The following is a 16,428-nucleotide window of genomic DNA, read 5'->3' as shown; positions in this document are numbered from 1 at the left end:
AAGCAGTGGTATCAACGCAGAGTACTCCCTTCCCCCCGCCCCGCGCCGAGAGCGCAGTGTCGCGTCGAACCTCTCGCAGAGCGCGTCGCACGTCGAGTACCGGCCGCCGCCCGTCATCAGTAGTCGCCGTACCGCGCAGCCACGTAACCTCTCACCTTCTCCTTAGTTTTTAGTAGTCGGTAGTGTGAGGAGAGTGCGGAGAAAGAGAGAGAGAGAGAGGGGGAGAGAGAGAGAGAAAGAGCGAGAGAGAAGGAGAAAGCAAGCAATCGGCGAAGAAACAAGAGAAGAGTAATAATCGGAATCAAGAGAGCGAGCGAGAGGTCGACAGTCTTTTTCCCTCGTGTACACTCTATTAGTCGTCGTCGTCATCATCCTCGTACTCGTCATTCTCGTCGTTGTCGCCGTCATCTTTCACCGCCGTCTCGTTGTCATCGTCGTTATTCGGCGGGACGAGCGCGGATTATTCTCTGACCCGCAAAAACCCGTTCGCAACATCTCCTTTTCGCCGTCAATAATCGCGCTCTCATTGTAGTGCCGCGCGCGATTATCAACCACTCTCCGTGATCCGCGGAGTGAACGAAAGATAAATAGAGCGAGAGGAAGGGAAGACGGGGAAGGCAAGACGTAGTCGCGAGAGGAAGAGTTACGAAACGCAGCGGGAGCTCATCACCGGCGCCGAGCAAGTTTCGAGCAAGGAAATCTCTTGTGCGCATCGTGACAGCAACCCCCTTCGCGCACGTCACGATCATCAAGCGCGACGACGCTCGCCGCTACCGTCGGCGACGAGGACCACCGTTCGCGACTGCGGTAACAACATCAACGGCAACTAGCGCGACAACAACAGACAGCACCGCTCCGGACGGATACGCGAGCAAACTCGACGAGCGCCGTCGCTTCCACACCGGGCACGCGAGAGTCTCGCGACGACGACGACGACGACGACAGCGAGTAATCGTGCGCCGCGAGTCGTTATGGAGTCCCAGAATCAGGAGATCGTAGCGAGTGGCTCACCCGCCGAGGTGCCGAACGATCCAGGGTACGGAGAAAGAGGGAAAACATAAGAGAGAATGCGGGAGGTTGTCACCGTCCACCACGTGAACGGCGCGGCCTCCGTTTAAAACTCCCAGGCAACCCCGAAACGTTTCACTACATCGACCATCAACGATCGACCACACGAGAGAGAACGGATAGAGAGGGAGGGAGGGAGGGAGAGAGAGAGAGAGAGAATGAGAGAGAAAGAGCGGGTGAAAGAGAAGATGTATGTACGCGCGTGATGAATGCGTGGGAGAGCGTGAAAGGAGAAAGAGAGAATGGGCGAGAGGGGGGAAAATGGAGCACATTCGTTCTCAGTGCGATGCCGCTCGTCGTTCGTTCGTTCGTTCGTTCTCGGGGAAAGCTTGTGTTTTCCGTTATCCTGTTTCGTGTTAGTGCCGAGTTGACGTCGTCGGTCGCTTCCTAATACGGATCGGTATACTACTTGCCATGGTTTCGACCTCACCGGTCACCGTCGACGACGCGGATGTCGCCGTGGATCACGCATGGTGTTTATGTTTGCCGGGCGCATGAATATGCGTGCGTACCTCTCCTCGGACCGGTGGCGCCTTCTTTCAATGTTTGGTGTTGCCCCTCTCCCGCGATACCGATGGGGGCGGTTGTGGGGGTGGGGAAGAGGGTCGGATGAATGGGAAAGAAGGACGAGAGAGATAGAGGAGATGACGCCACCTTCGAATCTGCCGCCAGCCGGCACGCTTCACGGCCTCGAGAGAACGCGAAATTCTGGAATACACCACACGTGAAGACAAACCCCGTCTTGTAATGGCCACGTGGTGGATCGACTCTTTCAACGAAATCACGCGTGCTTCTGTCACGTGATTGTCCCGAAACAAGACGCGCGACAGATGCTCCACTTCCCTCCTGAGCAATGTGCAGTGATCTTGAGTTGATCTTTAAAAAATTGTCATTTTAATTAATAACTAGATCAATTTAATGTCAATCTGATATATATTTGAAAATGCGTGATTTCGCCTATTGTTACATTCAGTTGTGGTTGACCAATTACATTATTCTTCTGTCGAGAGAGAGAGAGAGAGAGAGAGAGAGAGTAAAGTATCGAATCAATTCTATTCGTTAGATTGTTCGTATCCGGTTTAACATTTTCTGATATCTTCATGTTTGAGACAATGTGATAGTTTCATTCGGTTTTAGTTGTGGTTAACAAACTGATAAGATCACACTTTTGATTATAACGTTTGTGGTTTAACAAGTTGACTGGTATTGCTTAGATTGTATTGTGGTTCATCCTATGATATCTTGAAAGTTTGAAAGAAGTGATAGTTTCGCCTAGTTTCCTTCATGACTAATGAATTGATTAAATCATGTTACTATTATTAGCGCGAGATATCGATCACTGTTCGCTCTGTATTTGATTTAATGTTTATTCGGTGGCGTTATATTTTTGATTGACAATTCGATTGAATAATAATTTTATTCTACCCGCTGACGTGAGGTAAACAATTCGGATTTTCTTCTCCAGAAATTGTCTTATTGCGTGTTGCTGTTATTTATTGGATTGCTTTTCACATAAAACGAGAAATCACGAGTTTTCAATTTTATATATTTAGATAGACATTTCATCGTTTATTTTATTTTTAATAGTGCTGAGAAAATGCAATAACGTTTATTTGTGTGCAATTTAAATAACTTTTCACACATTCAATACGTAGAAATATATTTGCAAGAAGAAAATTATAAATATATAATTTTTTTTGTATTTATTGAGTACAGACATTCAAACTTCTTTAAGTTATATTTTAATATTTGACACGTTTATATAAGATCAAGAGCAATATTCAGATGTCGTGTTTCAATTTTATATTAAATTAAAGATTAGTTCTGGAACTGATTATATTGATAAGAAAGTAGTCAAAATCGTTGATATAATCCATGTAGCTTTTAAGAGTCATGACGTAATGTCAGTTGCATTAGTTAATAAAACTTTTGAATAAAATTCGACCTATTTGTTTTGCAAATCGATATTAAATGTATTCCGAAACATGAATATATCCATGAAATGATTCGAATGAAAATTGTATGGTATTGAAAAGTCTTCAGATCTACGTGTTTGTAATTTTACAAGGAAAGTCGCAATATTAGAATTTTGATACTTGTTTTATTTTTAATGAATATGCATAAACATATTTATGATTTATATATGATTTGACTATGTATAAATATCCGGTTGAATTTTTTAATACGTCTGATGTTTGAAACAGTATTCAATGATATCGGAATTAAATTTATCTCGATTCATTTATCATATATCATGTCGATAGACGCAATGCCAAATATACAATCAACGTAAAATAATTACACAACAACCAAGATATTGATAATTTATTTTTATCCAAAGAGATAAGACTTTTATAGAAAAATAATAATACTGATCGATATTAATATATTTAAAGTTTTATGAATCTCGCATCGAAACAATACCTGAGATTATAACCAGTTCCAGATTCAACTCTCGCGATGATTAGAAGCTAGAAAACAGTAGCCTACTTTGATTCCTTCAATTCGGAAGATTTTGATGGATAGCTGAATGACGATGGAACTATAGGGAGAAAGCGGGGGGGGGGGGGGAGAAGTGGTAGCAAAAGGGGGAACGGAGGGGAATCCGCGTGGGAGGAAGATAGCTATACGCGGCCTCGGAAAATCGATGTTCAAATGCACCACCACGTGATTACGTCCACAAAGCGGGAGCGTTATCTCGCCGTGTAATAATGCGAGGCGCGATTATTTACGAGACGACGATGATGAAGAGCGAACAGGAAGGAATGGGATAGGGAGGGGAGGGGAGCAGGAGAGCTCCTCGTCCTCGTGAGATGAAAGAGGGAGGGGATTATGAATGAAAAGGATGGGTGGTCGTTTCCTTATCGACGCGCGCTGACGGATACTTAAGCCGGCTGGCTAATTAATGACGCGTACGTGAATCGATTATGGTCACTGGCCGAAAACTTCCCCACTTATACGGAAAGTGCGATTCGCTTCCTCGGAGATCGGCGATTACCCTAGCCGTTGACCATCTTTTCTGATCGGCCAGTTCATTTATGCGCGTTCTTACCTTGCGCGACTTATCTAAAGAGTCCAAATCCATCGTCTTTTTTTTTTTTATCGGTCGATGACCTTGATAGCGAAGGTTTTTTATCTCAAATTCTCTGTGGCGCTAGAATTATCGTAAAGCTTGGCAAACGCACGTTGTTCAATCGTATAAATTATTAGTCAGTAATCACGTGTATTATTTATCGATCCTTTATGATGATGCCGTATAATAATTAGCGGTCATTAGATTTTCTGTATTGGAATAGTGATCGATAAGCGACACGTTCATGTTAGGCTCTTTCTCCTTTTCGATAAAAAAATTTTTAATGAATTAATATGGTCATGAATTTTCTGATTTTCTGTTATATTCAAAGATTTAAGAAATTAAATGTTTTTCATATTTAAAAAGTTTAAAGAAAGATGCAAAAATTCCAAGCTTTAAATTAGTTTCATTAATTGGATTCTGTAATAATTATTCAAACTTTGTAACAGCGATAATAAATTAAGTAAATTTGTAAAGGTTTTACTTAGAATATTGCGTGATACGCTTACATCTAATTCCATATGTCATTTATTTTCGTTTACTTTGATAATCTATTTTGAAAGAATAAGATAAATTGCGCGCAGCGCGTACATCTTCTAGCGGCGCAAAGTCGAGATTTTTATTGTGCAGAGAAATAAATTAGCAAAGATTTGGTTGATGGATTGATTCATCGGTGAATGTATGAGGGGAATCGTATATGAAGAAAAGGAGGGATATGAAACGAAGGTGCCGGTCCGAGGAAGAGAGATGCGTTTTGACCGCGATCGGAAGATCCGGGCGCGCCGTGACCGAAACGTGTTCGCGAGGAAAGACGAGACGGGTGTTGTTCGATTGTTGGTTGATGTGTAGTGACACCTGCTGCCAAGGGCGGGAGACTGCGCAGGGGGTCGCAAAATAGTACCGGAAGTTATCCTCTGCTGGCAGTCTCCCCGCGTCCGCTTCCTCTTCCGCCGATGACCCGCGACCGCACGGCGAGCCTGATGGAATCGTCTTTCTTTTCTAGGAAAATGTTCATCGGCGGCCTGTCTTGGCAGACCAGTCCAGGTATGTGACAGACACGTAATAGCAATCGAATCCCATTGATTTGACAAATTCTGTACGATGGATGCCAATGTCATCCACCGATTGAGAACGAGTCTGATCGTTGCAGATATTATTTCCTTCTGCGCGTTGTCGCGGTCATTATTTTACCGACTTATACAACGACACGCGTTTTTCTCGCGATGTGCTGAGTATCATCGAGCAATATCGTTATTGACAAGTTGAAAAGCGGCTTTTTTTATGAGGATGCCATCATTAACGGGAATCTGACTAACGGACTTTGATGACTGAATTCTTCTTTAAGAAAGTTTGAGTCCGTTACGTGTTGCATCTTTTATTCTGTTATTATTTATTATATTCAGCGATTAAGCTGATAGAATTAAAATTTCGTTAAAAGAAGTGAAAGCAATTTTACATCAATTGAACAATCAAATATTTATTTATATTTAAATGAGAATAATTTACTGAAACATTTTCTATTATAAAATAATTTATAATTATATTTTTCATTAAACTTTTACCAAGAAAATATCAAAGACTACAAAATATCTCTTTATTTGGTAACAGAGAACGATGTGTCTCATATATATCATCTTTGAAAAATAATTTTTTTTATGAAAAATATATTTATAACAGCATTATTGCATCGCGAAATATCGTTTTGAAATATTTCTAGTCCATTATTTCTAGGAAGCTAAAAAGTGATATTAATTTTTTTTTTTTTTTTTTTTTTTAAAGAAGAATTTTTTGAGAAATAGTAGCGAATATGTGTCAGCTGCGGTAAATTCTGCCAGTGATTTAAAAATTATTACACTGACTGTTTCATAATCTGACACGTCCTCCTCTATTCCGTAGCAAATAATGTTGAAAAATGCCATCAAAAAGTTCAAAGAGTATGCTTTCTGAAACTTCAGGATATATCAAATTTTTATATTTTTTATTGTTTTACAATATGACTTCTTTGACTATGTATTTCTTTACTTTGTATCGTAAAGTGTTTTGTGCTACATATCGCTCTAAAAAGTACTTTTTGGTTTAAAAAAAGAAATATATACGAAAAATGATAGAATTTAATGCCAAGTTTCGTGCGTTACGTAATGACGTCTATATTTTTACATAGTTTTGTAAAGGCTAAAAGATTACCCACGTTAACACATTTGGGACCTTAAACAATGATACATAGACAGCTTTGTATTATATCTTTTTGCGATGCAAAACATTTTCAAAAAAATCGTCTCTTTAACGCTTAAGAAGAAAGAGCAACGAGAAAACTCGAATGATAGAACTCAATTCTGTTCTGCACATAAGATATATCTTTAAAAAAATAAAAAATATGTATATGAAAAATTATGGTAATTAATGTCAATCTTTATTACATAATGTCATTTATATTTTTGCAAATTTATCAAGTCTATTTCAAAAACTAAAGATGATGCGACTCTCTCTTGTTGACACGTTTCGATGTTTCAAAGTATAGACAGGTTTATAAATACGGACTTTATCTCATCTTCTTGCTTACTTTACTTCTTCGACTATACTCTTATTGCGACCGAAAGCAAATGGTAGAAAATATATTCTCATATATTTTCGGAAAGCCATATAAAAATAATGATGACCAAAACTAGAATAGAATATATTCCAATCTCCTCTTCTCTACCTCTATTCTGTAATATACGATTAAAGTTTATTACATTGGCATAATAATGATATACGATACGCCACTTAATAATACCACGCAGAGGAAACATGTTACGAAATGAACGGACAGAGATGCTCGCGGCCCTATTTTACAGAATACTTATGACGGTCATGTATTAGCGTCAGTTTTTTCGCGATATCTAATCAGATCGGCTTAATGATGCCAGCGTGCTAATCTTATTCACATTCGTTACCTTCGCGTTCATTAAAAGTCTTGCCGATGATCTCTCTTGGTAAGATTTATTATATTTTGTCATGATATAATATAATATTTAAATGTTTTATATGTGGAGGTTTATTGAATTAAATTAAAATCTCTAAACATTTACAGATGATTGTTTTATAACAAAAATATGTTTATATTATAATCATGTATTATATATAGATACTATCGTTATTAATATTGTGCATACCAAAGGGAGAAGGATTAATACTTATTATATTACTAATATTATATACTAAAGAGAGAGTGGTATATAAATATATTATTACATTATAATTATATTATATTATTATAAATAATTAATAATATAATACAATTATATGTATATGTGCTGTTTGGAGATTATCGTATATGTAGAATTGTCTATATAATATGAGATTTTTTGTCTTGCATTTACGTGTCGCTAGTTTTTGTTCCAATATTCTTTAGCAATGAGTTCTTTTCAAATATAGCTAAAAGAATACGGGAAGCAAACTCATTAGCGTTATTTGCCATTGTTGTATAAATCGTGTCTCTATCTCGTATGTTTCTCGTCTCGTCCCCGCTCGTTTCTCGCTTCGCTTTTCGCATCACAATTCACTTTCTTCGCAAGCCATTTACAGAATGTAGACAAATAAGTTTTATAAACTTCGCAGCCGTGCAGAATGCCGGTACATGTAACTTTTCGAACAAAACCTAGGGTCCGCGAAATCCCACGTCGACGTTATTTAAGCTACTACCAGTGTAACATGAACGCGTAAATTAATTTTCCTTCGATTTACACTGCTGTTATGTTTTAGATGGGTTATTACTAAATTGCATCAAAATGAGATTGGTAATCAATATTCTCTCATCAAATTTGCTAACGCAAAATAGAGTTTATGTGGAATGTGTGTCAGTTTTTCAAAGTTACCTGTATTTAGAGAGTATTAAGTTGCATATTATCTATGCATTTACAAAGTTTGTAAATTATCTATTTACATTCTACATAATTGGAAGATGTACAGTGATTGATATTCTATTGTATTTGCGCACTTCTTTTTCTTTTGTATTAAATATCATATCTTGTTTGATATCTTTAATGAACTAAAGTCTAAGCGCATATAAATATATAAATAATATACTTCATTTAAATAGCGTACATATTTAAAAGTCATGAATTTTATAATGTTTATTTAAAAATTTTCATATTTATCCGAAACAAATTTTTTAAGAGGCGAGAGGCATAAATGTTTCTCAGAGATATTAACAATTATTACGATTTTACGTAAGTGAAACTTTAGTAAATCATGAGCCTTCTCTTGATATGTGCGATAAGAGAAATTTAATATATAATAAACGAAAGTGCATAAATAAAATATGCACGTTCTTTCCTTTTTTACATTGGAACGATGATATGATACTCGATCTTGAAAAGCAATAGAAAACTGAAATAACATTTTTCTTTTGTTTGAGTGATAGTGTGACTCGACCGCGTACTGTTGACATTATTCGATATGATGAATAATTGTCGATCAAATTGTTTGAAATGTTCAACAACATTGGATATCTTTGTAAAGTGTGTTAATCAATAGATCATAGTGCAGATTAACCGTGGGGTAACATTTTTTTAAAATATACGAGTCTGTGTTCCTAGTTTATTTTTGTTAAAGTTTTTCTTATTTAACGATACACAATACACATCTTTCGCATTAATATATTGCTGAATTTAAACTCAGATATATGGAAATATGGTATGAAGTTTACTATTATGTAATAGATTAATTCACAAATGATTCTAAATAATTCAGATTATCCTATGTACATTTATAATGTAATCTATTGATTTATAATACGACACCCTTCCTCGATATGATTGATTTTATATCAAATTATTAGAGATATTCATTCATAGGTAAATCGAAAATAATAGCGCGATTAATTAATTATACGACGTCAATGTGATTGTCACTAATAATTCAACTATTAATGCTATTATATATTTGTCTTATTCGGGCATTCATTCAAATTAAATGTTCTTATTACGTAACTTTTGATTGGAAATATATTCCGCAATTCATGGCTTCTTGTATAAGCGTTTCCTAACAAGCGCCACGACATCTTTGGTGATTCAAACATTAGACTAACCCTTTGGGATCAGTCCAGAGGTTGTGGAAACAATGCACACTACTCGGAGCTTACAAGCATGCATTAGTTTACGCCTGATTTTCGTCACTCTCCCCGAGAGTTAATGTACGAGGTTTACAACAGTTGAGAAATTGTGGCTCAAATCGCAAACGTACTTCGCGTAATTGTTCTCAATAAAGCAATTTCATGATATATCTTGTTCATTTTCGAAACTATTTGCTAGCTATTTGATTGAAGCAATATGAATACTATACAGATATATCTGCATTTATTTTGTATGTTTGCTTTGAAAATAAAATCGGATATAATTTTTTCAGCCGTAGAAAACGCGACAATATGCAATTGTAATGAATAAGGAATGCAATTTTTTTTTTTATTTTTTATTTAATTTCAATTGGACTTTGTAGCATTCTTTCAATTATAAAATTGAGGTTACAAAGACATTTTGAAGATGTATATTAAAATATCGTAAAAAAAGTAATGTTTACTCGAATTATTATTAAAAACTTTTTTTAATTTTTTTTTTCTTTATTTATTCGTTACAATATACGCTTTTATTCTGAGGTTTATTTATAATAAATTTTCGTTCAATAATTTTTTAAACGAAGAATAAAGATAAAGACCGCAAAGTTAGAGATTATTATTAGTCTTTTTGCACAATAATGTATGATATATAAAACATGAACGAGCATACTCTATCTACTCTCACAGTAAGTTGATGGCAAGGTGCGGACGAGCGAAACCTTTGACGTTTCCCTGTCATCGTTGTCGTTGTTGGCCTCTCTGTCCTCGTCGTCGTCGTTGTGGCTGCTTCCCCCGCTGCCATTCGTTTCGTCGTCGTCGACGTCGGTCGTCATCGTTGTTGTCGTTGTCGTGGTAGTGTCTGATGCAATCGAGCGCAACAGACTCTACTCTCGACTCTCGCTATTTTTAAACGTAATTGCACCCGGGCATTTTAATGGACGACCAGTGACGGAGATAGAGCCACGACATGGAGAAGTAATGGCAAAAATTCGTCGACATATTTCACCGAATATTTAATCGTTGCCTAGGAAAATAATGCTTAATAATTTTAGATAGAAAAAAAGAAGACACTCGTAAGTGTGATTATAAACTTAAGTAAAGATCTACAATATACATACATATATTTGATAATAATCAAATATATTTGTGATTTATTGTGTGGAATTCTCGTAAAAAAATATAACTTATTTGAAAAAGATACTCGTGCCGATATTGCAGTTACAATATTTCATCACGATGCTTTCGTTTGATTTAGCGAATGTCGATCGCGTTTTCTCGATGTTCGAAGGCGAGCGAATCGATTTTTAATTACCATGAATTATGCACTTTGCGATAACATCACAATAGCAAAGTTTGTCACGCGCGACTCCGCCTGCTCCAGCTTAATGTGGAGCGAAACGAGAGACGTCAGTCGATTAGTCACAGAACGCCGCCGTCGTCATCCCTAAACAACGTCAATTAGTACCACTCTAAAGCGGATTATAAATAGTACGTTAGATAGGTCTGGGTTGAATTGGACGAGCTTTAAACCGTGCGTTAACGCGAATGACACATTTTGTATGAATGTGTGTCCGTTAGACGTATTGTATTTTTAGGCTAATTTCAACAAGTGCGTAGTAATTCAATTGCACTGACAATATATTATCGCTCTATTTGATCTTTTCTGGATCACACAGTTGTAATTTTATAATATAAGCACAGATCAAAATTTAATTAAATCGTTTGTCTAATTTTAATTTAAGTAAGGTTTGATAATAATTAATTTAGATATACATACAGAGAGAATAGAAGGAGAGAGAGAGAGGGTATTTAATTAATTTATATAGAGAGCGAGGAAATTAGTAACATTATGTATTTATATTTGGTTACAAGCGTATTATTTAATAAATTGATAGCGCTATAAGAAAGATTTCTATTACGAGGAGATATTTCTTCTGCAAAAGCAAAAATTTGTTGCGATTTATAATTATCTATTCGATATAATTAATATATTTCGCATTTCTCAGTTATCTATATTACATTTATTTTTATGATCTACCTATAAATATATGGAAGAAAATTTTACATTGCATCGATAGTATATTTATTTCGTACGATTGTTGTCGACAACATGCGTGAAGATTTTTGCATCCTCCTACAACTGCATATTTTAAATATCGATGAACAGAATAAATACTCTCTCCTTTATTTTCCTGAAATATTAACGCGGATCGTGGCTTGTTTTGATCAGGGGGGGGGGGGACGTTATTTCCATTATATTTCACCGAAGCATGCAGCACGGTGCGGTATGACAAATTTCGACTAATAGAATGTATATCCTTCGAATACGCGACATGTCGTAGCATCAGAAATATTATACACAATTATATCGTTTATAGCGTTTTATCTCGTCACGTGTTTACTGTTGACTTAACCAATAAACGCTTTTCTTATGAAAAAATGGCATATTGATGGTATACACAATATATTGTTTTGAGAAACTTTATACAATATATTGTATATAATAATATATTGAAATAGAGAAAAAGTGAATTAAAGTGTGTATTGGACAAAATAATAATAAAGTAAAAGAAAATTGTATATCAATGAGTGAAAAATACACGAATTCAAATATAGTAACAATAAGATAAAATAAATAGAATTATATCTCTTAAAAGAGAAGTATTTTTTTATTTTGGGATTTTTGATGATATACAATATATATGAAGGTCATGCTAGTTTTCTTCAAAATTTTATGAATCTCTTTTCTCCTATCATATAATTGTAATATAATATTTTAAAGAAAGATTAAAAAGGGGAAATTAAAGGATTTGTATTTAGTATTCTTCCAGTAATATGTGTAAATTTTTATTTATTATTTTTTTAAAATTATTTTTTATTACTCTCCTAAAATAGTTACACTGTCGTTTTATGGGGAAAAAATTCAATTAAAAAAAAAATACTAAAATCATTTACGCGGAAATCTATATATTTGCGGAATTTAAGGATTGACTTTGATTGAAAGGTTTAAAAAAAAAAGATTCAAATAGAATCTGAGTACCTTGAAAACTTTTAAAGCTTTATTTTCTTTACCAGAATATGTTATAATTCTCACTTCGTATCTTTCAAAGTTTGAAAATTATCGATTTTTAAAACAGTGATCGAGAGAGAGAAATGACGGTAATTCCAGTATATCCTGCAACACTTTTGCGCATAGATCTCTTTTCGGAACGAACGGATGAATCGATGACAGTGAACGTAGTTTCGAATATATTAGAATGTACGTATATATGAATGTATATGTGTATGTATGCAGTCGGCAGTCTTTCACACGGTCGACCAACATTCTTATCCGTGAACATCTCGTTTTGCCGGCTCGCAGTTCTCGAACAAGAAGCTCCTTGTGCCTATACACGTGCGTTAGAAAGAATCTCATAACAGTCGCCGCTTCTATCCTTATCGGGCAAAACGTCGTCACGATCGTGGTTTCTTTTACCCCTCTCTCACCCCTTCGATCTCATACGCGTCGCAAAAGATAAGCTAAAGCTTGTCAGAGATAAAAAGAAATATTGCATGCAATCGGAAGTTGCGAAAAAACACTTAAATAGATGAGATATGCGACAAAAACATGAACAACTTTCTTTTCTTTTACAAGGTTGGTATTATAAAAAGATGTTAATATTTTGATTGAAAATCGGCACAGAAATTTGGAATTTCGAGTTTTCGCTTAGTATAATTATACGTCTGTTTTATGGGCAGTGATAATTGAACATTATAATATTTATATAACGTGACATGTATAATTTATATAACGTGATCAAAGTATGGCGTAGATATATTTACGTGCTTCTCAACTTGAGGTAAATAAGAGTCTAATATTGGCTTTTTAAATAAGTCCAGATAAACCATAAACGATTGTGTCACGTCTAATGAACATCTTCAAACAGAAAATATCGCATTGATTTTTTTTTAATGTATTATAAATTTATTGGTCGATAATATTGCATAACAGTTTTCCTTCTTTGTCTTTAAATATGATTCATAATGAATTCTCGTTTATAATTAATGAAGGATGATAAGAAAAGTAGGACAAGTCACGGACTTGACCTGGGTTACGATTTACGACAGCGATCCTTTGATTTATTGTTGGCCATTTCGATCGAACATGGAAAATGAAAACTCAGAAGAAGAATAGCGCATCGAGAAAAAAGCGCTGTATCATAAAGCTTGAAAGAAAATTTACTCCACTAGAATATCAACATAAATGTAAGAAGATGAAAAAAGAAATACTTCTTCTGTTTAATTTAATTTTCATTATTATTATAATTTAATTGATGTAAATATTCAATCACTGATATACTTTGTTTTCATTTTATATTATTATTGCAATTTTATTCGTTACACATATGAATTCATTCTTTTATTTATACATATACATACATACATACATACATACATACATACATTATATATATATATATATATATGACACTTTTCAGACTGTGAGATTAATGTAACGCATTACGTCAACGCGGAATGCATTGAGTGCATCGCGTATACAATATTATATATCAAGATTGCTATTAATATCGCGTAATAATATCATAATTTCTCTGAAACAACGCGCGATGATCTTTATTTATAATATTTTTGCTTGGTGAAAAAAAGAAAAGATTGAAAGACCTGCATTCAAGATATATTGTTATTGTCTCGCATGCTCCAATTCGTTACTATGATATATTTGTCGAGTGCATATGGTGCTTGAATTGCATTACGGTTTATCTGACTTTACTTATGTTAGCGCAATTGCGAATTTTTCCCAAATCGGATTACGTTGTTTTCGTCTTACTAAAAAGGAACACACGTGTATTCGAAAGGTCTATATCAACATTTCTATGTTAAGGCTAGCAGCGGTCGACAGTAGAGGTTGTTAATAGAATAATCTCTTATCTTACGTAAAAGGAAGTAAACGTCGATTCTCATATTGAGATGAAAGATTTGACATTTTGTTCTCTCACAATTTTATTCTCCTTTACTCTTCGTAGAATTTATCTTTGTATTGCTCGAAATCATTGGCAATATAAATAATAATAAAAAGCATAAACTACTTCACATCAATAACATAGATTAGGCATGAATTCTTGCATTAGTGAGAGTGTGAGAAAGAAAGAGAAACAGAGAGAGAGAGAGAGACTCGTCACTTCTTCGGTAACGATTGATAATAATAACCAGCCATCTCGACTACATCTCCTAATAGAACCACCAGGATTATTACCGTCGACATTTCCGTTTTACGATACTGTAACGTTTACATAAAACAGCTGCATCCAATGTCTCACATGTTACGAATTGCAGTGGAATCCGTCCGCGACGACGATGGACGCGGAGTAAGTGCATCGCGGAGTGCATTCCAGCGCATCGTTCCCATTGCTTCCCTCCCTCCCTCCCTCCCCCGCTACCTATCCCGCCAGCGGTCGTTCGCGCCAGATGCTTCGTCGTTTTCTCCTGTCGGGCGCACGTGCTGCTCGTATCGTTTGTTCGTTCGGGCACCGGCCGTTCGGAGATTGTAGATGAAGGAGGAGAGGACGGGTGGCGCGAGAGGATCACGTCGATGCGAGCATAAATGTTTATGCTTCGTGTCGCTCGATAACGTTCGTTATCGGCACTCTTTGGAGTTCCGCGTCGCGTCGTGCAGCTCGCCGAGTCCGGATGCATTTCGACTTGAACCGCGGAGATGCGAACGAAGCGTTATAAATCTCTCTCTCTCTCTCTCTTTTTTTTTGAGAGAGAGAGAGAGAGCAATCGCATTAAAATAGAACCGATTGTCTTAATCTTAATCATGACAGTTGGCTAGATCTCGATAATACGCGTGTGTTGTATAATTTTTTAATGATTCCAAAGAAATCGTGAAAAATTGATTTTTGAGGGACAATGGATACGTATAAAGGATAAACGGATGGAAGCTAAATTATTGCATATTGTTTAGAATTTGAAAATTATCGGAATCTTAAAAATCCGATATATATTTTGGTATTTTTAGAATTTAGAGAATTTGTAACACCTCAAAAAATATGGCAATTGATGCATAATTGAGGTATAATTATTTTTGAAAAAGAAAAGAAGATATTTTTGAAGATATTTTTAACATCATTGCTATTCTTTTGTTTTAATCCATTGATTTGATAGGCTGCATGTTTAAACTGCTTCAAATAACATCATTAATTACATCACAAGCGGCGAAAGCCAAAGTACCGAATTAAAATTCGCGTCGCGTATTTGCGGTGACTAAGAGATTCAATTAAACGACTCGACGATGTGAATAAGAAATTAAATTAATCGGTGCTAATTAGCGTACAAGAACGTAATAGTGTACAATGTTAGCCGGGACAAATAAACGATTTTCTCTAATCGATTATTATTTCTTCCGATTACAGATATTACACGATCAATTTTTATGTATAAATGCGTTGAAAAATTACTCTAAAAAATTAGAGCAAGTTATATCTTTCAAAAGTTAAAATTATATATCATTGCCATTTATCTCTTGTTCTAATAAATTTTGCTTCACTATTTAGAAGAATATAACAGCGGCTAAATACAAGTTATTTAATTTTTCACGCACTTTTTTATAATTCTAAATATTAGTGTAAACGTTGATCCTAATATTAATGCATTAGAACGCGTTTTTCGATTTCACATTTTTATAGCGCGCATTGTTCAAACTCAAATTTTTTGAAATTTGACAGGAGAGATTTTTCGGAGTTTCGGAGTGCTGAGCGAGAGAAGTATGATAGTTGTAATTGGCAAAGCTGCGCGGGAATGAAAAAAAAAAGAAAGAAAAAAGAAAAAAAAATCATTGTCGAACAATGTTGAACGGGGTCGATGCTGGAGCGCCGGTGGCTGCGCATCGCGAGGATTTCCCGCACGGCATCGGAGCGTTTTAGTTTCCAACAATGGCAGTCATATTGCCCTGCCCCGCATTTCCTCCCCCTTTCGCGAGCTCGATCCTTTTCCCACACCGCACTCAAATTCATTCAACGTTTCCAATTAAGGGGTTAGTCCACTTTACGTCGGCAGTGAGGTGTGACTTTGCGCCGCGAATGCCCGCCGTTCTCGCATATTCTACAACTTTATTCGACCGAAACGCTCATCATTAAAGCTGCGCGATTACACGCGTCTCGACGCGGCCCAAAACTTTGCCACATAGATTCGGAAA

The 16,428-nt window shown here is 35.8% G+C and overlaps 1 protein-coding gene across 1 annotated transcript in view; it reads left to right on the top strand.

Annotated features, from left to right (window-relative positions):
- The first annotated feature begins 69 nt into the window (after positions 1–69).
- The window catches only part of LOC138943353 (uncharacterized), a 180,264-nt gene continuing 163,905 nt past the window's right edge, over positions 70–16,428 (top strand). The window contains exons 1-2 of the transcript XR_011448459.1: positions 70–1,036; positions 5,145–5,185. The gene's annotated coding sequence lies outside the window, so the exon portion shown is untranslated. The remainder of the gene's footprint in view (positions 1,037–5,144; positions 5,186–16,428) is intronic.

The sequence above is a fragment of the Polyergus mexicanus genome, unplaced genomic scaffold (genome assembly GCF_030449975.1).
Source record: "Polyergus mexicanus isolate NDT 795.1 unplaced genomic scaffold, iyPolMexi1.0 SCAF_26, whole genome shotgun sequence".
NCBI classification, from domain to species: domain Eukaryota; kingdom Metazoa; phylum Arthropoda; class Insecta; order Hymenoptera; family Formicidae; genus Polyergus; species Polyergus mexicanus.
The sequence above is the reverse complement of the archived record's forward strand: the minus strand, read 5'-3'. Positions and strand labels throughout refer to the sequence as shown.